The sequence below is a fragment of the Stigmatopora argus genome, chromosome 2 (assembly GCF_051989625.1).
Source record: "Stigmatopora argus isolate UIUO_Sarg chromosome 2, RoL_Sarg_1.0, whole genome shotgun sequence".
NCBI classification, from domain to species: Eukaryota; Metazoa; Chordata; class Actinopteri; order Syngnathiformes; family Syngnathidae; genus Stigmatopora; species Stigmatopora argus.
In genome coordinates, this window is record NC_135388.1 from 334,220 (window position 1) to 353,043 (window position 18,824).

An 18,824-nucleotide genomic window follows, 5' to 3' on the forward strand; every position below is an offset into this window, starting at 1 on the left:
CAAAATAGCATTTTTAACGTTTTTTTTCTCCAATTGCTCTAAAATTAAAAATTCTCCATTGCTATTTTCACGTGTAGGTCAAAGCCTTTTTTTGTATTTTTGTTCAGGCATCAAAAGGGACTCCTATTTTCAGGTTCTTGTCCTGTCTTGTCTTGTCGCCGGATGTAAGTACGTTTATTTTGATATACTAATGCCACTGTGTGGGCGGGGTCAAAGACACACCCGTCTGCCGTCCAGATGGAGAGGTGCGGAGAGGTCGGCGAGCACGCCACCGCCGCCGGCGGCGACCAGCGCGCATTTTGCTTAGCTCCACAAAATATTGTCTCATTAAGCTGATTAGCGGCGCTGCCTGCTAACGCTGGCGCGATCGTACCAACACAAAAAAAAAAAGAAAAAGAAAAGGCCCGGGAGGCCGCGTTGTACTTGGAGCGCCCCCTTTTCCAGGAATTGACGCCGTTATCATATTTCAGCTCAGAACCACGTGTGGCTCTGGAGCCGTACGTTCCCTAGCCCCGCCCTCCTTTAATGAGAAAGACAATCGGCCCAAAATCGAACGATTATTAGGAACGGAAAAGTTTTTCCCTCCGAAATGACGGCGGGCCGTCGTTCGAGATAGCGAGCGGCGGCGGCGGCGCCGGCCGTCCGTGGCCTTTTCCCCAATTGGACGGGCGAGCGGCCGGCGTTATCTGGCGCATCCGAGCGACAAAGGCGAAGGCGCGCAGACAATGGAAGGGCGGCAAATGAAGCCACCAATCCACTTTGCGTTTGGAAGCGGCGGATGCAAATGAGGCGCATTGGTATGCGCGTCTTGCTCGCCACTCATTTGATATTTTTCCTCCTGATTAAAAAGGACGTTTCTTATGTGACAATCCCCCCACTTTTCCCCCCTCTCCCGCTCCCCCCGCAGACAACAATTTAATATGCCCACGCCCTCTAAAAGACGCGTCTTTCGCCGCTCACGTTTGGCCCCAAGGGGGAACGTTAGGTGCACAAATGGAATGAATGAATGAAGGACTATTGCACAAAAATGGCACGAGATGTCCAATCCATTCAAAGTGGGCGAGCTGACCGTCAGAAAAAAAAGATCATACAGACGCTCCCCTACTTACGAACATTCGAGTTACGAACAACGGTACATATGAACATGTCTGCGCATAGGTTTTTTTTTTCTTCCCAAGATGGTGCCGTCACGCGGAAGCCAGTGGCAGTAGCTCTGTATATTCGTATGTTTTTCGTGTTTTACAGCCCTTCTATCTTTTTTTAAATTACATTTTAATATTTCTTAATACATTCCTCTTTACTTTACTTTGTACTTTATACTTTTTACTTTAATGTTTTTACAACTTTCTTTGTTCTGTGAGCCTGGCTTCTTTCGGCTACTTCTTGCTTGCTTCTTTCCGCCACTAATACCAACGCCTGGCGCTGTGAGAGCTCAGCTCATATACAAATGCACTTATATAAACCTTCAATATACTTCTATAGGCCTTAAACATAAATTATAATACACAATATAGCACTGAATCAACTTACGAACAAATTCAACTTATGAACAATCGCTCGGAACCTAACTCGTTCGTAAGTAGGGGAGCGTCTGTATTTCCTTTTTTCCCCTCGTTTGAAATTGTAAATGAACTAAAAGGGCAAAAAATACAAGAGAATATTTGCTATAAATGGGCTCAAAAAGAGGATTGGACAAAACGTCATGTCTACAAATTGGATTGGATAACTTTATTCATCCGGTATTCGGGAAATTTTGTTGTCACGGTAGCAAGGGGCTGAGAATACAGACACAGAAAAGGACATTTTAGACATAAATAGACAGGTAATAAGTGGGTTAATAAATAAATACCAATGAGAAAAGCTGACAATACATGACGTAAGGACGATGTGGCCCCGCCCACGCTAACCTTGTGTGTTTTGGGACTAGCCCAAACCACCAAAAACAACAACAACAAGAAGAAGAACTAGAAGAGGCCTCTAATAGCTCTGACGCCGCCAAAGTTTGACGGCGGTGGGCCGGCCGGCCGAGAGGAGAAGCTTTATATTCCGAAACTGTTTATTTGGGTATGAATTTCTAATGAGCCTTTCTAATAGCCATCCCCACCCAAACACGGCCATTGCCTTGCCTTGCCTTGCCTTGCCTTCAATAATTGATACGCTTACAATTAGAGCCAAGCACATGGAAATCCCTCATGCATTTGGGATGTCTGCTAATATTGATAAGCCCAAATTGAACTGTGTGGGAGAGAGCCACGGACGGACGAACGGACGGATTGACGCGCGTGGATGCGTGCTCAAAGCGGGCCCGGCGAGCGCCTCGCAGGGCCGCGGACGTCCGTTCGATCCCTTTTCGCGCCGGTGCGGGAAATTAGGGCTCAAATGCTAAAATCAATGGGGAAAGCTGCTAAAAATGAGGAAATCATCGTGAAAATAAATAAATAAACAATAAAAGGAGTCAAAAATGAATTTAGAAATCGGCCAAATTATACTCAAGCGCGCGCGTGCTCAAAGCGGGCCCGGTGAGCGCCTCGCAGGGCCGCGGACGTTCGTTCGATCCCTTTTCGCGCCGGAAAAAAATGAAATGCTAAATTCAATGGGGAAAGCTGCTAAAATGAGGAAATCATCATGAAAATAAATAAATAAACATGAAAAGGAGTCAAAAATGAATTTAGAAATCAGCCAAATTATACTCAAGTGATCCCTAAAAATGAATGACTAGAAAAACGGGAACAAATGCATAAGAACAGAAAAATGTTCATTGAAAATTTGGGAAGAAAAGTGTTCAATGTCCAATTCATTTGGACAAGAAGGCCTGGTAGTCTAACTTCCTACAAAAAAATAAAGTACAGTATTTTCACGACTATAAGGCGCACTGCATTATAAGGCGCACCCTCAATGAATGACACATTCTAATTTTTTTTCCCATTTATAAAGCACACTGGATTATAAGGCGCCCTGTCTATTTTGGAGAAAATTTAAGACTTTTAAGTGCGCCTTATAGTCGTGAAAATACGGTAAATAAAGTAAATCTGGTCAAATTTAAAAAAAAAATGTTTAAACTTGTATGGCAACCCCCCCCCAAAACATGTTTTTAAGCATTTCCGTCCTACTCGGACCCGCTTTGAATTTCATACTCCTACTCATCACACGACAAAGACAATGAGTCTCGACTACTTTGCGTCATCGGTTTCAAACTGTTCCATAATGGATTTTTATTTCACAATTTTAGTAGTTATGCATGGTGGCGGCGTCCGTGAGGGAGGAGTTATTGTGACAGCTACCTCGGCGCTCCACAAAGGTACAATTTGCTAAGCGGAGACTTTTTAATTGTGGCGCAACTAATTAGCGGCCAGGAGCAACACGTCCGTCAACGCGGCGGCGGCGGCGCCGCCACGTTGGGAGTTTGGGACTTCCTCTCTCTTCCTCTCCGACGCTCTCTCGCCGCTTTTATCCGCTAAAACAAACGTCGGCGGCTAATTAGCCGCGGCGCTTACGGGAAGCCGGTCAGGTAATTATTTTGGGGTAATTGAATGATTCTTCAATGTCGGAGCTTCTGGAATCTTCTCCTTTTTCTCTTTGAGGAGATAAGAGGCCAGTCGCCAGCCAACCGGCGAGAGGGACGCTCCATATGTTCTCGGAGCGTCAAGCAACTTCTCGCCATTCTTCAATCGGCAAAAGTCTCCCTTTAATGGCGCCGTCTTCTTTGATAAGGCCCGCCTCCACTTCCCGAGTGGCCTATGAAGAGTTGGCATAAAAAAAAAAAGCTCTCCCGGCGGCGTACTGCCGAGGGGGAGACTTTTTTCTGACGTCCTCGTCGGCGACGGGCCGGTACACGGTCGATTGGTCGCCGGTCTTTTGGTTGCCCGGAAGGTTATTGATGATTACCATTTAAAATTGTTGCTCAAATTCCCTAAATACAAACTGCGAATGACTATTTAGTCATACTTAATGCCCTAGTAATGATTAGGCTAAAGAAAAGCTCAAAATTTCCCGGACTTTTATTGTTTTTTGTTGGAGAACTTGTTAAGACCCTGACGGGCGTCGCTTCTTAAAGGGACAGCGCACGTACATACAAACTCTTCTACACTCACACGTGGGCTCAGTGAAACTGCTCATGGCCATTGTTGCCTTTTATTCATGCGTAGACCGTCTTGTCTTATCCTTGTTTTGGTCGCCGGACTTTTGGTTGTCGGTCTTTTGGTCGCCGGTCTTTTGGTCACCGGTCTTTTGGTCACCGGTCTTTTGGTCGCCCGTTGTTTGGGTCCGGGTGACCAAAAGACCGGCGATCAAAAGACCGACAACCAAAAGTCCGGCGACCAAAACAAGGTAAAACAAGACGGTCTACGCATGAATAAAAGCCAACAATGGCCATGAGCACTTTCACTGAGCCCACGTGTGAGTGTAGAAGAGTTTGTATGTACATGTGCTGTCCCTTTAAGAAGCGACGTCCGTCAGGGTCTTCTTAACAAGTTCTCCAACAAAAAACAATCAAAGTCCGGGAAATTTGGAGCTTTTCTTTAGCCAAATAATTAATAGGGCATTAAATATGACTAAATATTCATTCACAGTTTGTATTTAGGGAATTTGAGCAACCATTTTAAATGTTAATTAAAATCAATAACCTTCCGGGCGCCCAAAAGACCGGCGACCAAACGACTGACCGAGTACCCCAAATACTTTGCTGCCCGTCAGAGGTCGGCATGCCGGCGTCAACAAAGGCCCGCTTTTTTATCTAGTGGTGCCAACAAAAGAGCATTTGTCTTTTCCTAACTGACATTTCTTAGCGAACCACCTCGGCGATCATTCGACACTGACGACCGCCAGAACGAGACTTAAGGGAGAGCGAGATCGGTCGCCCCACGTCCGATCCGTTTTCGAACCAACGATCCGGTCAAAAGAAAAGAAAAGTTACAAAAATCCCATCAAATAATCTTGACTAAAGTCATCCAAATCATTAGCGGGGGGGAGGGCCGGCAGCGATAAGCCAACGTGACGTTTCTACGGATGTCGTTTTAGCGCCGTAGCGCTCGCTAGATGGGCGCTGGAAGTGGCTGGCGGCCCAAAAAAAAACTAACAAAAAAAACAAACAAAATCACCTGAGCTTCCTCGCCTCGGCCGGCGGATTTAAGCGGAGATGTCGAAAAAGCGGCGCTGTTGTTGTTGGTGTATTTTTTTTTTATTCGCCTATGTATTATTCATGCGGGCTAATGCATTGTTTCTGTTTCTTTTTGTTGTCGGGCGGAAAGGTTGGCAGCCAGGCGTCGACGGCGAAATGAGAAGTTTGAAAGACGCGGCGCTATCTCTCTATTTGGTATTTATACGGCTTACGTACGTGCGCGAGCGCGTGCGTGCGCCAGCCGGCGTGCGCCAGCGAACGAGCGAACGAGCGAACGAGCCAGCCGGCGAGAAAGAAGGCTTTGAGAACGGCGCCTTAAATGTTAAATGGGGGTTGAAGCCTGCCTGAACTAATTTGTAGAGCTTTGCACCGTGTTGACATTTAAATGCGATAAGAATAGCAAAGTGTAGCAGCCGACCTATTTTGAAGATGCCGCGCCCGACGCCTCGGCATCGGGCGCGGCCTATAATTAATAAAAAAAGACAGGCCTCCCTCGCCGAAGATTTGATTATAATACCGGCTCATAAACAGGGCGAGGATGAGGAGGAGGAAGAGGAAGAAGAAGAAGAAGAAGAAAAGGGATGAAGACGAGCGGAGGGATGACGAGGGGAGGCGGGAGGCGCCCTTTCTCTCCTTCGGACGCATTGTCTTATTGCGTGGAGGAGAAGAAGAAGGAGAAGAAGAAGAGGAGGGGAAGGGGGGAGGAGGAGGGGGGAGGATGGGGGAGATTGGCGGGGGGGGGGGGGGGGGTTGCCAGGCGGGATCTGCCAAATCAGCATGCAAATAACAGCGCATTGTTAACGTAATCAGATGCGGGCTCAAACCGCGGCTTTTTGACGAGGGGAACGGCGAGAGGAGGGGTGGGGGCGGGGCCAGAGGCCTTGGGGGGGAGTGGGCGTGGCCCCAAAAAATTATCCGAGCTCCAAAATGCCGCTTTGCTATCACGCAGGTGGATTTTCTTCTACGATCTGAGACCTTTCCACTGGAGTCCAAAATGGACATCGTGGGCAGGGCCAGTCCTCCCGGGTCACATGGATTGGACACTTTATTTTGGGTCGCTTCCTGTCGGACAGGGGCACTTTACTGTTAGCTGGCTGAGACGTCCAATCCATTTTGACTGGGACAGTTTGAAAATATATCGTCCAAAATATTGGACTCATTTTTGAAGCCCTTAAAATGAACAAGGACGTGACCTCAAATCAACTTCTTGGGACGGGGAGGGGTTCACGGCCGTATGAAAATGAATCCCAAAAAATGAGCGGGATCGGACGCCAGAAAGACGCAAGGAAAAAAGAAGCCACCTGTTGGCCGGAAGTGCAACGGCGTTGGGCAATGGCGCCGAAACGTGATGCTTGGTTGGCGAGCCTTCCCTTCAAATGAATTTTTTTTTTAAAAAGGAAAAACTTGCGGTTAATCCCGCTTGCTGGTGCTAAATGTCCAATCAAGAGTCATTGAAGGAAGGCCCACGAAAACTAAGCAAATCGGCTCGCTAGCGGAACCCAATAAGGAGCTTACCTGTTGGTCTGTGTGCACATGTGTGTGAGTGTGTTTGTGTGTGGCAACCCAACTTACTACGTACACAAAATGTGTGTTTGTCTGCGAGGAAGCGCACTTAAAAACAAAGGAAAAGTGCAATTAAGCCTTTTTAATTACTGCGCAGCCCACCTTGCTAAAAATACTTCAGTCGAGTCCCAAAAGAAATATCACACACACACATACACACTCACACACTCACTCACTCACACACACACACACACACACACACACACACACACACTCACTCACACACACACACACACTCTCACACACTCTCACACACTCTCACACACTCTCACACACACTCACACACTCTCACACACTCTCACACACACTCACACACACTCACACACACACTCACACACACACACTCACACACACACACACATTCTCACACACACACACACACTCTCACACACTCTCACACACTCTCACACACTCTCACACACTCTCACACACTCTCACACACTCTCACACACTCTCACACACTCTCACACACTCACACACTCTCACACACTCTCACACACACTCTCACACACTCTCACACACTCACACACACTCACACACACTCACACACACTCACACACACTCACACACACTCTCACACACACACTCACAAACACACACACACTCTCACACACTCTCACACACTCTCACACACTCTCACACACACTCACACACACACTCACACACACACTCACACACACACTCACACACACTCACACTCACACACTCTCACACACACACACACACACTCACACACACTCACACACACTCACACACATACACAGACACACACACACAGCAAATGACCAGAACGTGAACCCGGCACTTGACAGAAAGTGGGCCAAAGCGTGTGTCCTTCCTTCTGCGTATTTTGGGATCCGACTCATTCATTTCATTTTGATCAGAGTAGAAAAATGTCATGTTCAAAAAAAAAGGAAGGAAGGAAGGAAGGAAGGAAAAAGACGATGAGAGGAGAAATCATTCGGGTTGGAAAAAGTCGGAACGTGACGAGGCTTAAGTGCTTTTCTCGGTTTGACGTGATGTGAACCGGAAGTGCTTTGACTTCAACTTTTGGCGTCTTAAAGGAAAATGCATTTCCGTGTCAGGTTGGGAGCCAAAAAAGTCGTCATATGACCAGATCAAAGTCGCTTTTTTTGTTTTAACAAGTTAGGTTCCGAGCGATTGTTCATAAGTTGAATTTGTTCGTAAGTTGCTCAGTGCTATATTTTGTATTATAATTTATGTTTAAGGCCTATATAAGTATATTGAAGGTTTATATAAGTGCATTTGTATGTTTAAGGCTTGTACAAGTAACACACATTGGTTTCTACTGAAAAAAATAAAATAAAATGGAGAATACATACAGTACTATATAGTACATACATTAGAGAGAGAGAGATTTACTAGAAAGTGGCCGAAATACGCTATTTAATGACGATTGCAGTTTTCTTTTTTTCATCATAAATGATGCGGTAGCACTGTATGGCATCATTCAATTGATTTGCAAACTTTGTGTAACGTTCAATATTTGGGTCCTGCTGCTCGATCTTTATGTTTATAAATGGTACTGACGGTCGAACGATTCAAGTTGTATTCATGTGCAACGCTCACCACTTTCTGACGCGCATCAAGCTTCGTTATTATTGCCACTTTGGTTTCAAATGAAATGGCTTGCCTCTTCCTTGCACCTGCCTTTCGCTTTTCACCAACCATATTGAATAATGGATGCACGAGATATTTCATGATAAAAATGAAAAAAGGTTCTTTGCGCACTGGAGACATGTTCACGCACTTCCACATTCCAACGAAGTGGGCAGAAGAAGGTAGATGCTGGGTGAGCTGAGTTCTCACAGCGCCAGGCTTCGTCGGTATTAGCGGCGGGAAGAAGCACTACTCGGAAAAAGGCGCGCAATACAAAATCCAACTTACCAACATTTTTCGACATAAACGCAATTTGCAGACATGTTGGGTATATACCGTTGTTCGTAACTCGAATGTTCGTAAGTAGGGGAGCGTCTGTATGTATAATGACAATACTAGAATTCAATTCAATGTTCAACTGAGATTTTTTTCAATGCAAAAAAAAAACGTGGCATGGCGCAGTCAGGCGGTCAGGGCAGGTCGGCGGCTCTGCTTTAACATCTCGTTTTTTATCGACGTCAAAAAGGCCTTTTTCGCTCAGGTGCGACCCACCGAACGACCGACTCCGAGCGCTCCCAAAAAAAAGTGTTCCTGGGCTTTGTCGGCGGAAAAAACGGAAGGAGATGACGGCGATAAACTCCAGTGTACTTGAGCCCCGTCTGGAACAATGGCAGAAAAATAAATAGCCCATCGCAAACATGACAAGGGAGGGAGGGAGGGAGAGAGGGGGGGAGGAAAGAAGGGAGGAAAGGAGGGAGGGAAGGCGGATTTGGAAGCGCTAATTGTCTTTGGGCTCGACGGCGACTAAAAATACGCAGACAATGGCGGCGAGATGAGCCTCGGCAACGCGGCTTTTTGTCCTTCAATAGTCTTCTTTTTCCTTTTTTTTGGTCTTGTTTTTATCCCGCCTTCGCCTTCCCCAATAAACGGATACGTGAATTAAAGGCCATTGTTTTAAGCCCATCGCCGGCTAAATTTAGCCTCCCGTGGCTTCTCCTCCGGCGCGCCCAAATTTTCTCCATTATGTTTGCGTTGGCTGGGCTTTGCGTTATCCTCCATCTTATTCAGCCAAGCGCCCGCCTTAAGACACGCCTCTTGTTCAGCCACAAGCTTATTCTTTTTATTTATTTCCTGCCATTAAAAAAAGACGCGATTCCGCCGCAAAACGACATTTCCGTGGCGCCCGGATCGGGCGTTTCATTAAAAAAAGTTGACCGAATTTTCACGACTATAAGGCGCACTTAAAAGTCTTAAATGTGTGCTTTATATATGGGAAAAAAAGTGCCATTCGTTGAGGGTGCGCCTTAGAATGTGGTGCGCCTTATAGTCGTGAAAATACGGTAATCAGTTGTTAATCGGAGGATTAATAACTTGCTATTTTCTTTTTTTTTTAACAAAAGCTTTGATATCCCAACTATAAATATTTCATTTTTTGGTGCGTGCGCACTTTTTGGCGACGTTGCGGGGCACAATGAGCAATATCCCGGCATTAATGTGCGTTAATCGCGCTTTGCCGAATAGCCAATACATTCATTCATGTTTATTAATGCGAGGCTGGGAGAAAACAATACTCTTTACATGATTGGCTGGCTTATTAATAACGCCCCGGTGAGCGGGAAAGGAAGAAACGGGGGCAAAGATGGCCGACTTGACTCGAACGGTCGCAGACGCTGACTTTTCGGAGCCATTGACGGCAAAATATGTTTTGATTATTAATGCTGTTTGAGAGGATAAACAGAGTGAAAAACTTGTTTTTTATAAGGATATTATATTCCCTGATTTCCCCCTTTTTAAATCAAGAATTGCATTTTTTGTCTTTTTGTCTTTTTAGTTCAAAAAACATTTTGTAAATTCTAAAAATAAACATAAAATATTTTCTGTTTTTCACTTTGATATTGGACATAATAAAAAAATTGTTTCCTTTTAAAATTGAAAAACAAATGCTTCAACTTGACCTCCTCAAAGGATTAAAAATATAACAATAAGAAATTTTACACATAATTTTGTTACATTTTGCCCAAATGTTCTGCTATTCTGATCCGGGCTGCAGTACCATTTCCGGCCACCGATCCTTCACAAGCGATGCTCCTTTAAAAATATAATAAGAAATTTTGCGCATATTTTTTCGTCATATTTTTGTTTCATTTTGCCCAAATATTCTGCTATTCTGATCCGGGCTGCAGTATCATTTAAGAAATTTTACGCATATTTTTTCGTCATATTTTTGTTTCATTTTGCCCCAATCTTCTGGTATTCTGATCCGAGCTGCAGTACCATTTTTGGCCACCGATCCTTAACAAGCGATGCTCCTTTAAAAATATAATAATAAATTTTACGCATATTTTTTCATCATATTTTTGTTTCATTTTGCCCAAATGCTCTGCTATTCTTATCCAAGCTGCAGTACCATTTTCGGCCACCGATTCTTCCTTTAGTACGACTCGGTCTCAATTCTCTTGGATTCGTCCTGAGCGTGCAGCCCTGCCCCGGGTACCCCCTAGCGTGACCCCGCCCCCCACACGAGTCCTGGCTCGCGCCTTTTTGCCGCCGACATCCACGGAACTAATTGGAGTCGGGCCGCGGGTTTTCACCGAGGGCGCTCTTTAATGACATGGGAGCCGAGAATGAGTATTTTAGGGGAGAGGGGGGCTTCAAACAAATGGAGCACAAATGGAGCGCACCAAAAGCAATATTTGTTTCACCGTGATTAACAAAGGGGCGGAGCAATTTGGGCGCAGAAAAAAAAGGGAAAAGACAGCGATGGACGTCCATCGCGAAACGGCAAAGATTGCACTAAAAGTACGGCAAACATTGCTCGAAAATGGGGTAAAATCCATCAGAAAACAGCAAACAAATACAAATACTGGAGTCTTATTGACGCCTGTTTAATGCAGCAGAGCCTGCAGAAGTGATTGTGAAGGCCTTGAGGCAGATTTCTGACCCTGGCAACAAATAATGGCTGAAATGTGATTGGTTCAATGCTTCAATATGAAAAGACACATCTGGAAGCAGTGCAAACAGGGGGGAAAGGCAATGAAAGGAAGCTAACAGACAATTTGGAATTATTTCATAAGTATTGATGGACATAATATAATATATGATTCAGATATTTCTTAGGCCAGCAGAGAAGGCCTTGAAGGCCCTAACGGCCCGCCACTGCAACCAGGTTTCACACTGAGTGCAAAAGATGATTAAGTTGTTTTTTTTTTAGGCTATAGTTATCTGAAACTAGTGTCTATTTTTCTGGGTGGCTCTTTTTTTACAATGATTTTAACGTTATAATTCTTGGGTTTTGATCAATTGAAGAAACGGCTTTGGGAATCCGCCATTTTTACTCTCCTTGGCGTATTTTTGGGTGGGAGGGACTTCAAATCAGGTACTTTCCAAAGGAAAGATAACGGAGTAAAGATGCTGCTTTTTTCTCGCCGTCGTCGTAACGCAAAGACGACGCCCACAAAGACAAAGACGGAAAAGAGCGAGCGATCATGGCGTTACGGGCCCGGGTCGCTCCTCCTCCGAGCGTAAACCCGGCGGCAAATATTGAAAAGCTGACATTTCCTGGCCAAGAAGCGTCCGTCCTCTTTGTCTTGAGCTCCAAATTGCGTTTTTATCGAAGGCCAATACGGACGGCGCCGCAAAAATGTCATCCGTCAAGCTGTCGATGAATCCGTCTTTTCATTTAAAGATCCGCCGGCCGCCACCTTCCGCCGGAATCGATGGGGCGCAAATAACACGCCGGGCGCCGCCGCCGCTCCAAACGGGAATATTTGACGGGAGGAGGCGAGGACGGACGCCGGCGCTTGGTTTAAAAACTGATTTGATCACATGATTGAAGGGGAGGGGAGGGGTGACCGCTGTAACTTTTTTTTTGCCCAGCCAAAATCAAATATTAAAAATGACAGGCCTTCTAAGTGCGGCGAGCGAGCGCGGGTCACGCGGGGAGGGGCGGCGCCGCCGGCCTGTCAGCTACTATCTGTCAGGGCCAATTAGAAACAATCAAGGAGCAGCGAGAGGGAAGGCGATTGTTATTAAGCGGCGCGCTCCGTCCGACGGCGGCGGCCGGCCAGATGTGGCCGTGCATAACAAAGTGGGAAAGTGGGCGGGGTTAAAACAGAGAGAGAGAGCACACGCCCCTTTGCAGAACGCCGCCACAAAAGGCCATTTGGGGAGAAATTGCAAGACTGCCTTTCACTCCCTTCCCATTCCAAGAGACACCTTTTTTCCCAGTCAAACCATTGGCTGACGCCGACGGCGCTCGCCGTCCAAAATCCCCTTTGCCCGTGGTACCCCGATCCCAAAGGAAATCAGCAAAGGATATTTTAAGACCTGTAAATATTCCTTCTTTCAATCATTTTCCGACCCGCTCGTCCTCACAAGGGTGGTGGCAGGGGGTGATTTCAGGGCACCAGACGGGCGACGCCCTGAATCGGTGGCCAGCCAATCGCAGGGCACAAAGACACAAATGACCAATCACTCATCGCTAGGGGCAATTTAGAGAGTTGAAGCAGCTAGGCTAGCATGCATGTTTTTTGCAAGGTGGGAGAAAAGCGGAGCACCCAGAGAAACCCCCGCGCAGGCAAGCCCGGGAGAACATGCAAACTCCCTAACCCTCAAAGCCAAGACCCCAGAACTCGGAGGCTAACGTGCTAACCACTCTGGCTCGCCTGTAAAATCGAACATTGTAATAATTAAATCGAATAAGAAATATCACGAGTAGACGTCCAATCTATTTGAAGTAGCAACGAATGAACAAACGACTTCCATTTGCACTCGGGGAAATGCGGTCCTAGCTGGTGGCCATCTTGGCTAGCTTTCGCGACCAGCAGATCGACAAAAGCACGGTTAGAAAAGTCATTTTAGCGCCACAACGGTACTGGCGTGCGTTGCATTTTTGCAGTCAAGTGGGCTCGGAAAACGAAGCGATCGCTCCAAGGCGGACGACCGTGCCCGCGTGGCTTTTTGACGGCTTCAATAGTAGGCGACAGGAGGCCGCCGCCCACTCAAAATCCCTTTGGCCTCTTCTGGCCGGCAGTGGCGCTTTTTACAACGCCGCTTTCCATCGCAACGTGTTTTAAAAGAGCGCCACGTCAAACGCTTCCACTTAAGAGGAGCAAAAAGCCGCTGCTCGTTGATAGACTTTCAAATGGTGCGCGCGAGGGGCTTTGATTCCTGGCCCGCTTTGCGGCGAGCGCGGGAAGACGCGCTCCGGCGAGCGTACCATCCGCTAACGGAGGCTAAAGGCCGGGTGACTCGAGCGCGGTCATTCGTCGGACAAATTTCGTGTAAACGCCATCGTAGGCTTGACGCAAAAGACGCCGTGGCGAAGACAAAGAGGACTTTTGTCAAAGGCGGTAAAGCCGCGGGCGAGCATCGACATTTGAAAAAGAGCCCCCGGCGAGCGACTCCATGCTTTTACCGGCCAATTCGCCCAAAAAGAGGAAGTGAAAGATTGGACAACGGGTGGACGTGACCAAAAAGGAAAAAAAAAGAAAAAAAAAATCAATGAGACGCATCAAAGACGGTCGGTCATAAAATAAAGGTAGCGACCTAAAAATCACTTTAGAATGTTAACAGGACAGAATAAACTGCTGTCTTCAAACGTCAGAGTAATTTTAAAATGAAATTAGAAATAATGGTCGCAATTGTCACATATTCACCGTATTTTCACGACTATAAGGCGCACTTTAAAGTCTTAAATTTGCTCCAAAATAGACAGGGCGCTTTATAATCCAGTGTGCTTTATATGGAAAAACAATTACAATGTGTCATTCATTGAGGGTGCGCCTTATAATGCGGTGCGCCTTATAGTCGTAAAAATACTGAAATAAAATGGATGCTGTCATAATGAAAATGCTGTTTATAAACGGACCCCCAAATTGCGTACGATAAAAAAAATGACAACTAAGATACAAATACATTTACAGAAATATTCATTAAAATGAATGGATATAAGATCAATTGACTTATCGTAAAATCATAAAAAAGGGAAATAATTCGATACAAAATATAGACTTGGGTTAAAAATGAATCATGAATACGTTAGCAATCCTGACCATTCATTAAAATGAATGGATATAATATCAATTGACTTATCGTAAAATAAAATAAAAAGGGAAATCATTCGATACAAAATATAGACGGGTAACAAATGAATCATGAATATGTTAGCAATCCTGACTTATTGATGATGCGACATATGTAACGCGCTCGCTCGCTGGCTCGCCCACGTGAATAAAAGCGAACGAGCTGTTGACGTGGTCCGTCCTCAAAGCGTCTATTTTACCATGATTTGATTTTATTTGATGATTTTTTTTCTTTTCTTCCCCTTTTTCCTCCGTCTCTCTCCTCCGCGCTATGAATAAATTGCGGCTGTCCGGACATGAAAATGTCAAATACCTAAAATACACCTAGGCTAAATAGCATATTAATTTTTAATGCCTGCTCATCCTATGCTGCTATTCTCATATCAGGCCTGTCTGCCAACAGCTGTTGCGCACAGAATTTATCATCCGTCTCTCTCTCGAGGAGGGGGGGGGAGCTTTTGGGGGTAAGGGCATGGAGGGGGCGGGGGGCACGTTGTTCCCCGTGTCGAGAAACGGGGGAGGGCCACTACGCATTTTAAAAAAACCCCGATAGATTACTTCATTTGAGCGAGATTAGAAAGGACAACTAACGTTGGCGTCTGCCTGGCATATATTAATACATTTATATACACACGCTCCCCTACTTACGAACATTCGAGTTAGGAACAACGGTACAAACGAACATGTCTGCAAATTGCGTTTATGTCCAAAAATGTTGGTAAGTTGGATTATGTATTGCGCGCCTTTTTCCGAGTAGTGCTTCTTTCCGCCGCTAATACCGACCGACGCCTGGCGGGCGCTGTGAGAGCTCAGCTCACCCAGCATCTACCTTCTTCTGCCCAATTCGTTGCAGTGCGGAAGTGCGCAAAGAACCTTTATCATTAAATATCTTGTGCATCCATTATTCAATATGGTTGGTGAAAAGCGAAAGGCTTCTAGTGAGGGAGGTGCAAGGAAGAGGCAAGCCTTTTCATTTGAAATGAGTGACAATAATAACGAAGCTTGATGCGCGTGAGAAAGTGGTGAGCATTGCACGGGAATACAACTTGAAACGTTCGACCGTCGGTACCATTTCTAAACAGAAAGATGGAGCAGCAGGACCCAAATATTGAACGTTGCACAAAGTTTGCAAATCAATTGAATGATGCCATACAGTGCTACCGCATCATTTATGATGAAAAAAAGAAAACTGCAATCGTCATTAGATAGCTTCTTTCGGACACTTTCTAGTAAATCTCTCTCTCTCTCTCTAATGTATGTATACAGCAGTACTGTATGTATTCTCTCCATTTTATTAATTATTTTTTTTCAGTACAAACCAATGCGTGTTACTTATACAAGCCTTAAACATACAAATGCACTTATATAAACCTTCAATATACTTATATAGGCCTTAAACATAAATTATAAAACAAAATATAGCACTGAGCAACTTACAAACAAATTCAACTTATGAACAATCGCTCGGAACCTAACTCCTTCGTAAGTAGGGGAGCGTCTGTATATTTTTGTCTCACGTATTTTCTACAAAACGAGTAGCAGGGTTCAATTCCCGCTTGGGTTCCCACCTTCCTTTTTACATGTTTACCCTGTGCCCATGTGGCGAATGGTCCCCCACCCCACACGTCCCCAAAACAGGCATGCTAGGCTAGGCTAATTGAGCACTTTAAATTGGCGGGACGTAAATAATCAAGCGACCCGTCGCACTCGTAGCTAAGGGCGGAAGGACTGCACAATTAGGCACATTTTGGGAGGATAGGGGAGCACCCGGGGAAAAGCCACGCACGGATTTCATCACTGCCAGGTTTTTAAAAAAAAAGAAAAATGGAGAGCGTCATAAAGTGGTGAATGAGTCGACGTCGTTCGGCTTTCCTTTCAGCCCTCTACTAAATGATATCGCCGTGTGATGATAAATAACATCACACACACACACACACACACACACACGCGCAAACGTACACCCACACACAGACACAGGCGCACACACGCACGTGCGCACGCACACACCGGCCAACTGTTCATCACTCAGTCGCCAGTTCGACTTATCCCCAAAGGCGTTGTGTCTTTAAACACGCGCGCACACGTACACACTTAACTTGTAACAATCTGGATTGTGATAATCTAGCATAATCACGCGCCACATGCCGCCTAAAAACACACTGGGGTGGCATTCCGCTGCGCCACCGCCACCGCTCCACCGCCACGCCGCCGCCGCCTCCGTGCGCCAATGTCACTGGCTCCGCCGTCAATGTCAGCACCGGGCCGTTGAGCAATTTATGTTTGGCGGCATTAGTCTAATTGAATGGCGCTCGTATATCAAAGGCGCGGCCGGCCGGGCAAAGGTGGACAAATTGCAGATCAAAAAAAATCTAAAGAAATAAAGGAATGACGATCCGTGGCGTTTACTTGACGTCTATCGGCGTCCGTGGTAAGATAGGTAGGATTCAGACTGCGTTTGTTTGTCATCTGGATGAACTTTTTGTCAAAATTTGGCTTCCATGCTTATCGCTTGAAATCAATCGGCTCATTTTCTAAAGTCGCATCCTAAGTCTCCAGCACCCCACGCGAGCCTGGTGAGGATGAGCGGTTCGGGAAAGCAAATGAATGAAAGAGGGACGATTGGTCACCGCATAAGTGGACGTCAATGGCGGGGTAAGAGTTAAAGACAAGTAGGATTTACACAAAAAATGAGGTTGCCAAACGGAAAGAGCATTTTTGGGGTCAATCTGTGCTTTCTTTCTTGTCAAATTGGACTCATTTTTGGGGGGAAATTTTGAATTTATAGTCTAGTGCTTGGGTAGGGAACCTATGGCTCGGGAGCCACATGTGGCTCTTTTGATGGTTGCATATGGCTCTGAGCTAAAATATGGAAAGCGGTGGTGAGAGAGCCGAGTCCCGAACGCACCAATAGGAACGTCACGTCGCCACTGTGGCATTGATTTTTTTTCATTCGTCTTCTGCATTCATTCTCTCATTGATACTCATTGATATTCATTGATTAGCAACAGCTTAACAATGTTGTCAAAATAATTAAGAGACTTTTTGCACTCTAAAAATTGTAAAATGACTAAAAAATGCACATTTTCATGTGTTGACTTTTAAATTGTGATTATGGCTCTCAAGGAATAATATTTGAAAATAGGAATTGTTTATGGCTCTCTCTTTCAAAAAGGTTCCCGACCCCTGCTATAGTGCAATTTTGGGGACAATTTGAGTTTGGGGTTTGATTCCTTTTCTTGTCAAAGTGGATTTATTTTCAATATGGCTGGAGGGTTGCCATTTATTTTCCAGTCAATTCTCGGGGAAAATTTGCAAACCATTGGAATTTCTGCTCATTTTTGGACACTAGTTCTTTATTTTTCATGGAAATTTTTTCAGTTTTGGTCCTGGTGGACCCCTAAGCTAGGGTCGCAGTTGGGCCCCTCTGGACTAGACCCTAGACCCGGACAAGCAATAGAAGATCCGTCCACTCCAGACATAGCCAATAAGTTCCACAATGAAAAAACAAAACAGGAAAAACAGTTCCCTTAAGTTGATCAGTCTTACCTTAGCACACCAACAGCATACTGGAGTGAACGTGGGTACTGGATGGAGCCGGCCGCGGCTGGCGCTGCTGGCGGGAACGCCACCTGAAAGGAGGGCGAAAAAAAAAGAGCGCCGTTTAAAAGACGAAAAGTTTGCGGGAATCTTTTCAATCGCTAAAAACAGACGCTTATTTTGACATTTTCATAACACACTGGTGTTCATTTCTAGACTAGCGGTGGCACGGCTAACGGCTAGCGCTAACATCATTTTCCAGATTTAAGCTCCGCCCCTCGGTCGTCCTTTCCAATATGGCCGACGCTTATTTTGACATTTTGATATAACACTGGTGTTCATTTCTGGACTAGTGGTGGCACGGCTAACGGCTAGGGCTAACGTCATTTTCCAGATTTAAGCTCCACCCCTCGGTCGTCCTTTCCAATATGGCCGCCAATGACCAACGTCGCCATAAAAACAGATGACGGATTGCACCACCGAAGAAGAAAAAGGGAGAGCTTTTATTCTGCTACGGCTTATTGAATCTATTCTATCATTCTATTCATGTATCGCCCTAAACTTTAACGTGTCGAACGTTAATGGCGAGCAGGAGGTGAACTTTTACGAACACCGACATACACGTTAAGGTCTGTGAAGATGTTCAAAAGTGGAAAAAGCCAGCTGAGGTTCTGCCTGTAGACTTGATACGAGCATTAGAGGCAATATTCAATTGAACAAAATTTTAAAAAAAATCAAAAACTGTATCGGTAGAGTATCGGATTTAGCCAGCTAGCAAAATCGGGCGCCAAAAAGTGGCAGGAATGCGAGACTGGAATGGTTAACCCTCCAAAAAGAAGAAAAAAAACAAAAACAGAGTGCTGCGACCAACATTTATTTTCATTTAACTTTAACAGCTACATCTG

The 18,824-nt window shown here is 45.4% G+C and overlaps 1 protein-coding gene across 3 annotated transcripts in view; it reads right to left on the reverse strand.

Annotated features, from left to right (window-relative positions):
* znf536 (zinc finger protein 536) overlaps nt 1-18,824 on the reverse strand; it is a 278,695-nt gene that overhangs the window by 81,415 nt on the left and 178,456 nt on the right. For all 3 annotated transcript variants that reach the window (XM_077620102.1, XM_077620101.1, XM_077620100.1), the window contains one exon: nt 17,929-18,011. The gene's annotated coding sequence lies outside the window, so the exon portion shown is untranslated. The remainder of the gene's footprint in view (nt 1-17,928; nt 18,012-18,824) is intronic.